The sequence below is a fragment of the Apus apus genome, chromosome 22, assembly GCF_020740795.1.
Source record: "Apus apus isolate bApuApu2 chromosome 22, bApuApu2.pri.cur, whole genome shotgun sequence".
In the NCBI taxonomy this organism is placed as follows: domain Eukaryota; kingdom Metazoa; phylum Chordata; class Aves; order Apodiformes; family Apodidae; genus Apus; species Apus apus.
The window spans coordinates 994,823-1,003,144 of NC_067303.1; positions in this window are offsets into that span (position 1 = coordinate 994,823).

Below are 8,322 nucleotides of genomic sequence, written 5' to 3' on the forward strand. Positions count from 1 at the left end.
GACCATCTAAAATGGGTAAGATTGAAGCCAACTCTCCACTTTTCCACCAGATTGGAAGGGAATGGAGCCAAGCCCTATCCCAGGATGATTTTTGAAGGATATTTGGAAACTTCATACAGAGGCACAGAAATTACCTGTGATCCGCAGGGGACAAATGTCCTTCAATGTGGGAGATGCTTGGCCATGGGGTCACAGCTTTGGGGTGAAACATCTCCAGATGCTGCAGTTCCCTCAGGGCTCTTTCATCTCACTAGTAAGAGCAAAAAAAATAAATACATTTGGAATAACTTCTAATATGATCCCCTGAAGTGACACTGGGAATTTAAACAGAATAAAATCAATGCAACATGGAGGCATCTTTCAGCTCCATTGACAGGGCTGGCTGGTGATTTTTCCCCTTGAACTGGCAGAATAAAAACTAAAAGCTGCATTAGTTTTTTTTTAATTAAGACTCCGGCATTATCAGGCTTTATGAGACAGAGCCAATGCACAGATGAATTACCATTTAATTAAGCTTTCCAAGAAACTTTTGAAGACTGCAGATTAAATATGGGCTCTGATTTCTTGCAGGGTTTGGTGGGTTGTGTTATGTTTTTTTCAGGAGAAGTATTAATTGTTTTTCCTGAGCTTGACAAACAACAACAATAATAAAAATTAGTATCTGCAAGATATAGCTTGATGGTTTTCCATCTGCAGGGCATTCTGGATGTGTGTGTGTATATATATATATATTTGTATACACACATTATTAAGCAATGAAAACTGGTCCAGTTATTGTTCCAGTCTGACCTGACAGCCTAAACAAATTCAAGAATTCAAATAGAGAGATGAAAGGAGGTTTTGGGAAAAAAAAAACAAACCCTTTGTATTGCTTACACTAACTGTCTTTATTTCACCTGCTCTGCTTTGAGATGCAGAAAGGGGACAGAGCAGCTGACTGGCCACAATTCCATCCATTTGCCAGCAGCACGTGGCAAACCTCGGAGTGACTGAGCAGCAAGCAAAGCTGGGCACAGGCAGTGTCCAAGATCATTTATCCCTGGAGCAGATTTCCTGAGGTGGGTTTTTGGTTGCCAGTTTTTTCCCTGCTGGTCTTTTCCAGTGGCTTTGATATTAATACATGTGCTTCAGTGCCACCTTTTCTTTTCTTTTCTTTTCTTTTCTTTTCTTTTCTTTTCTTTTCTTTTCTTTTCTTTTCTTTTCTTTTCTTTTCTTTTCTTTTCTTTTCTTTTCTTTTCTTTTCTTTTCTTTTCTTTTCTTTTCTTTTCTTTTCTTTTCTTTTCTTTTCTTTTCTTTTCTTTTCTTTTCTTTCTTCTCTTCTCTTCTCTTCTCTTCTCTTCTCTTCTCTTCTCTTCTCTTCTCTTCTCTTCTCTTCTCTTCTCTTCTCTTCTCTTCTCTTCTCTTCTCTTCTCTTCTCTTCTCTTCTCTTCTCTTCTCTTCTCCTCTCTTCTCTTCTCCTCTCTCCTCTCCTCTCCTCTCCTCTCCTCTCCTCTCCTCTCCTCTCCTCTCCTCTCCTCTCCTCTCCTCTCCTCTCCTCTCCTCTCCTCTCCTCTCCTCTCCTCTCCTCTCCTCTCCTCTCCTCTCCTCTCCTCTCCTCTCCTCTCCTCTCCTCTCCTCTCCTCTCCTCTCCTCTCTCTTCTCTCTTCTCTCTTCTCTTGTCTTTCGTGATCCATGGGCTAAGTGCTCCTAAAAGCCTGGAAAAGTCTTTTATTGACCTCAACTCTCAGAGTTCAGCACCATAAGCAACGTCTTAGTTTTAGAAATGAAGAGCTGATGCAATATGAAAACGTGTGTTGGGGTGGAGCACAGGGCATGTTCACCAATTTCTGCTGCCCTCATTAAGTTTTGGGAGTGAAATAACAACCCCATGGATGTGGGAAGCCCAAATGCAACTGTGGAGCACAGCTCGAGGTAAGTTGTCATGACACTTGGACACCCATGGCAGCTCACTGTGGTCTTCAGCACCAGCCTGTGGTTTGGAAGGACAGGAGGGAGTTAAAATATATCTTTGGTGAAGGCTATGGGTTACTTTTTAAAAGAAATTAAAAGGATTTGCAAGCAGCCACTCCTCAAGGTGTCCATCCCAACCTGCTCATCACAACTCAAACCACAGGCAGAACCTGGCAGCACCACTGCTCACCTACCATCAGATGAGATGGTCCAAGCACTTGATCTCTAAGGAGCTGCCATTGAGCAGGGCCTGAATCATGCAAGTAACCCACCTAAACCCCCCTGAGGGACAGGATGCTTCACACCACCATGTCCCAGGGTCATGATACTATTTCAGCTCCTGCCCCAGGAACCAAGCTGAAAATCTCCAGAGATTTCAGAGGTACCAGCAGGGACATGCATCACTTTGGGACATCCCTGGGAGCATCTCTACATGCTTCCACAGCAGGAAAAAGCCCTGCAGGAGCTTTGTGAGCACAACCAGGCAGAAATATAACCTTGGACAGCTGCTAGGAAGAGAGGCACAGAGATGATAAAGTGAGAGAGCTGGTGGGTTGCTCTGCGTGACTCAGCACTTATGCATTAATTTGTGCAGAAATACATGCACTAATTTGCACTTAGGTACAACCCAAAGTCCCACCAGCACCTTCCCTGCATGTTCAGCTCCTTTTTGGACCAGTTTGGGGTTTTGTAGCTCAGCAGAGGGTGAGGAAGCTCAGTCTGGCAGCTCCTGCATCAGCCTCTTGGCCACTGGTATAAAAGCAGGGCTGGGGGCAAGGAGAGAGTTTGCAAAGTGCTCCACAGCTTCCTTTGACATACCCCGTGCCTCAACTCATTTGATTTCCAACATCTGCCCCCTTTATCAGCTGCTCCCCACCTCGCTTGGGTCCTCAGGAAGGAAAAAAAAAATCCCAGCCCTGTGCTGGGAAATAAATTTTGGGGATGTAAGGCTTAAACTGGATTTTTTTTTTTTTTTTTCCCCCTAAAGAAGAGGTGGTGTTGCCCACCCCGGCCAAGCTGGAGCACTTGCCCAGGGCTGGGACCAAAGCTGCAGCTCCAGTGCCATCTCATGGGTACGCTGGGGTGCTGCAGCCCTGCACGGTGTGCGGGAGGATGGATGGATGGATGGATGGATGGATGGATGGATGGATGGATGCTCTCAGGCCTCATCCAGACCCTCTTGCAGCCGAAGAGCCTGTGTGGAGCAGAGCAGATGTCTGTGGTACTGGAGGGGACATGTTTATTGGAGGGCAGTGACACTAGAGGAGAAGGAGCACACAGTCACACCAGGACTTTCTGCACCCAGAAAAATAGGAAAACCATGAAAAAATGGGGATTCTCTAAGGGAATGGCTGATTCTCCCAGGATTTAAGGGACGCAGAAAGGGATGGGAGATGCATCTTCACATCCCACCGTTGGTGAGCATCCACCCATTCCATGGGCTGAAGCAAAATGCCCAGGCTGGATTTTTTCTTGACCAAACACGAAATCCTTATGGGGAGAAAAAAAGAAAAAAAAAAAAGAAAAAGGAAAAAAAAAGAGGAGCTTGAGTTAAAAAAAAAAAAAGCTCCAATAAAAATATTTTAACGCTCTTCTTTGCCAAACTGCTGCAGAAATAACTGGGGATGGAGCTGAATCTCTCGGGCTGTGCAGGCAGACCTGGAGATGGCAGTGCAGCCCTTCAGATGAGGAACCTCCACCCCAAGCCAGGAGGTGCCAGGAGCAAACCTCGATGACTCAAACCTTATTTTCATCCTTAGCCTTTTTTCCCCCATTCCCCGTGAGTTTCAAAATTAAAGCTTTTCTGGGTTGTGATTTTTTTCACCCCTAAAAATAAGACACTGGTTTTGGGAGGGGATGAGTTGATTTCAAAGGGCTTTCTTTCTTTCTTTCTTTCTTTCTTTCTTTCTTTCTTTCTTTTTCTTTCTTTCTTTCTTTCTTTCTTTCTTTCTTTCTTTCTTTCTTTCTTTCTTTCTTTCTTTCTTTCTTTCTTTCTTTCTTTCTTTCTTTCTTTCTTTCTTTCTTTCTTTCTTTCTTTCTTTCTTTCTTTCTTTCTTTCTTTCTTTCTTTCTTTCTTTCTTTCTTTCTTTCTTTCTTTCTTTCTTTCTTTCTTTCTTTCTTTCTTTCTTTCTTTCTTTCTTTCTTTCTTTCTTTCTTTCTTTCTTTCTTTCTTTCTTTCTTTCTTTCTTTCTTTCTTTCTTTCTATGGATTCTGGCTCTCTTTCACCCCCCCTGAGGCAAATCTGAATTTTCTGAGTTCTCAGACTTCAGGTTCAGCAATCCCTAATCCCAAATAATTCCCAAATTAATATGCACCCTCATCAGGACACAACGAGTCTCATTTGTGTTGCAGCCAGACCTCTGGATTGACCTGGAAGTAGCTTAGGGTCTGTGCCTCAGTTTCCACACCTGAAAAATAAGGCTTGGAAACGACAGCTAATGTGATAAAGGCACATTTTATTATTTTTTTCCCCAAGAAAAAAAGCAGAGGGGAAAAGGGCTAGGAAACCAGAAGTTGTCTTTTTTTGCTGCTGGCCTCAGAGAGGAGGTTTCAGGTTGGTTTACACTCACCTGCCTTCCTCAAAAAGGGATCTGAAAACCACAGGAAAATTAGGAGAAAACCAGAACATGGTCCCTGCTGTAGCACTTTCTGTTCTCTGCTTTGAGAGCAGAAGGTCCTGCCTCTCAGTGCCAACCCCCAGTGGTGAGGGATGTTCAGCTTCCAGTTCCCCATTCCTGGCTTTGAAAGTCATTGTGTCACATGTGAGTCAATAAATCTGAATTAGAAGACAAGAAATGACATTAGGGGAAGCCAAGGGCCTGTCTCTGTTGCTTTCAGCTGCTGGAGCTTGGAAATGACCTGCACAGAATATTTTTTTCTTGGAAAAACCACTGAAGAAAATAAAAATACAATTAAAAATACAAGATCTCCTTTGGCTTGGAAGATCATGCCTGTGCTTGCAAAACAGATGTTTAATGAATTCCCTTTCCTCTAAGGTTTGGGGTAAACCTCTTTCTGGTTAATTACTGAAGTAAAATTAATTGATATGGTGCAGCCTTTATGGGGGCATCTTCATTCCAGCAGGTCCAAATGAAAGCTCTTGGCAGCCTCCATCGAGGTCCTGATCCTTGTGGTGTGAATCCAGCACTCCTGGTTCACACTGGGAATGTCCACACGGGGACTTCACTGGGGGGAGCAATTCTGATTCCCACTAACCCTTCCCTTAATGAAAATGAAGATCCCTGCATAGAAAAGCCTTAACCTTCATGCATATTTTTGCCTCCCTTTAAATCCAAGTAGCTGCATTTTTATTGAGGCATAAATATATACAAATATACTCTCAGGCATATATACATCTATATACACATACCCAAAGTCACTTCTGGGGAGGGAATTGGGGTTTGAAGGGACCCAAGCACAGGTGGATGAAACACTAGTCCTGGCAGAAATGTACATTTCATGAATGAAAGGGCTTGGTTTACATTAAGCTGGGAGGAATTCCCTGGCTGTGATTCACAAATGCCTTTTGCAGTTCCTGTCCCTCTGATGTTCTCCATTCCCCAAAAATCCCAACGTCAGCATTCCCATGGGATGCAGGGTTACCCTCCCACCAGGGGCAAGAAGCTTTGATGCTGCTGCAGTGTTCAGAAAGGCCTTAATCTGTATTTTGCCTCCTTTGGGATCAATCTCCCCCTTTTGCAGCTACACCTGGGTTGCTTCCCAGTCCCACTCTTGGTGATTCTTCTATCCTTTTGCTTCTTGTCCCTGCCAAAGAGTCAAGTGCTTTTACCTCTTCAAAACCTGCTTGGAGCAGGGTAAAAATTAAACCCCACACAGCCTGACCCAATTTGAACTCCAGCAAGAGCTATAAAATATCTTCACCCCCATCCTTTGGGCCATGTTTTGTTCTCTCTTACACTGGTACAGAGGTTAATTACGTTCCAGACAGCAGAGATGCACTTATCCATGACCAGAATAAAGGATTTAGGCTTTCATTAAGGGGTGATGCATAAGAACAGCCTCCAGCAACCCGTGGGCCTCTTGTTCTACTAATTAATTGGCCTTTTTTGGGGCTCTACTGTAAACCCCTGAGCCTTGGCTGTAAAAAATACAGGCTGTAAACCAGCCATCCCATCACCCAGCACCTTCTGCTTTATTTCAAAGCTCTCCTTTGCCTCCTGTTGCCCTCCTGCTTTCCCCCTGGGTGTTTGAACCTAACTCCAGGAACCCCAACAAGCCATGGGCTTTCCTAAAATGTCCTTTTCTCCCCCTTTTTTACTCAGTGTTACATCCAGCTCTAAGTTGGCAGCCCGTGACTTTCCCGGGTGTCACCACCAGTGCAGAGCTTCTCTCCACCTTTGCTGGGGAATGCTGCAAGGACTAGCACTGCTCCTCTCCCCTGCTTGCCCAGGAATGAAAAAAAAAAGCCACTCAGGGAGGTTTTTTTTGGGAGATTTGGTTCATTTTCTGCTGCTTAAGAAGGCAGGAGGTGGAATTAGAGCTCTCCTGAGATGCACATGGCTGGATGTATGAAACCTTGGCTGCTGAAGAATGTCCTTGGTGGGACTTGGGTCTATGTTCAAATGGTTTTAGGGCCTCCAACAAGCAGGATGAGATGTCCAAGAATGATTTTCCAGGGTTTTTCTCAGGTCTGATGCATCAAGTGGTTGGATCCAGATAACAAGGGAAACGCTCAGCACCCTGCTTCTGCTGTCATCTGTTTGACTGTAATTAGGGGTTTTGAGACATTTCTGTGGACCAGAACCTGCTTCTGATCCTCAAGAGATCTGTATCCCCCTTTCCTACACCAAATCCACAAGTTTTTTCCCCAAAAAGTCCCTTTTTTTCACTGACAAGGGAGGTTTTCCTCCTGCTTCCAGAAGCCTCTGCCACATGCAATACACTTGGAGGTAAAAACAACCCAGATGGGGCTGCAGATGAAGGGCACAGCAGTTCCTTGAGGGAAAAAAAAAGCCACCTTTGAGAAAAATGGAGCTGGAAAGCACCAAAGGAGGCTGAAGATGAGCTTCTGCCAAATGAAGGGTGCAGGGCATCCAGGTGGGACTCCAATCCCTTGATTTGTGGGGAAAAGGCCTTGAATTTTCCTTATTTCACCCTTAGCTTAGGGCTAAGAGCAGCCTTGTGAGGACAACTCCATGCTAAACACCCCATGCAAAACCCCACCCTTGAGCAGGCTGTAATCCTGGCTGAAATAAAGGCCAGTTTCCATGCTCATTATTTGTAGCATTGTCCATGGCAGGACAAAAAAACCCATCGGGATATGGGGGGCGGGGGGGAAAACCAAACCCAAACCAACAAAAAAGAAAAAGAAATAAAAAGGATTCATATGGAAGCAATTAGCAGCAGCTTCATTCAAGAAAACATTAAGGTGCTTGTAGCATTAAGGCTCAAGTGATCTGTACTCTGGGACCATAATTCACTGACACTTAATAGCATTTACCCTGCAGATGTACATTTTATGCCAAAATATCAGCTTACTGCTTTGAAAAGTTAACCTATGGGAAGGCTGTCAAGCTGTGGACAAGCTCTGGGGAGTACTAGACTTTGGGATTTTTACCTAGGGGCTGGAAGAGAGATGGGTTAATTGGGGTATTTCACTGGAGAAAGGTCTGTTTAACTGGGGATGAGGGTATTTTATTAAGCATGGGGCTTCTGATTGGGAAAGGGGGTATTTCAATGGTGAATGTGGTATTTAAAAGGGGAATGGGGTATTTGATTGTAGAAGGGGATATTTATTTAGGCATGGGTTATTTCATTGGAGAAGGGGGTATTTAATTGGGGAAGGGGATATTAAATTGGAAAGGGGTATTTAATTGGAGAAGAGGGTATTTGAGAAGGGGGAGAAGTGGGAAGGAGTATTTAATTGGGGAAAGAGGTTTTTAATTGGAGAAGGGGGTACATAATTGGAGAAGGGGTATTTAATTAGGGAAGGGGGTACTGGAGAAGGGCATATTTAATTGAGGAAGGGGGTATTTGATTGAGGAAAGGGGTATTTAACTGGGGAAAGGTAATTTAACTAGGGAAAGGTGTATGTTAAAGCAGTGTCTGTTGGAGGAGGAGGTTATTCCCTTTGTCTTAGGAGAAAAGGAATTTCCGTTGTTGTAAAATTCATGTGGGTTTGGCCAGGTATGGGAGAAGGGAAACTTTCCCAGCATGTGGAGATGGGGAAAGGAAGATCAGGAGGGTGGTAGGTGTGATGCCTCTGGGGAAATGCTTTCTGCTTATAGGATGGACAGACAGCAAGAGCAGCCAGGAGTATTAATGCCACTTGAAATGGTTTGGTGAAAAAAAGAATGACATTTTACTGCTCAAAATGCTGTTTTCCTGGTTTTAAACTTTCTCCCTTTCCCC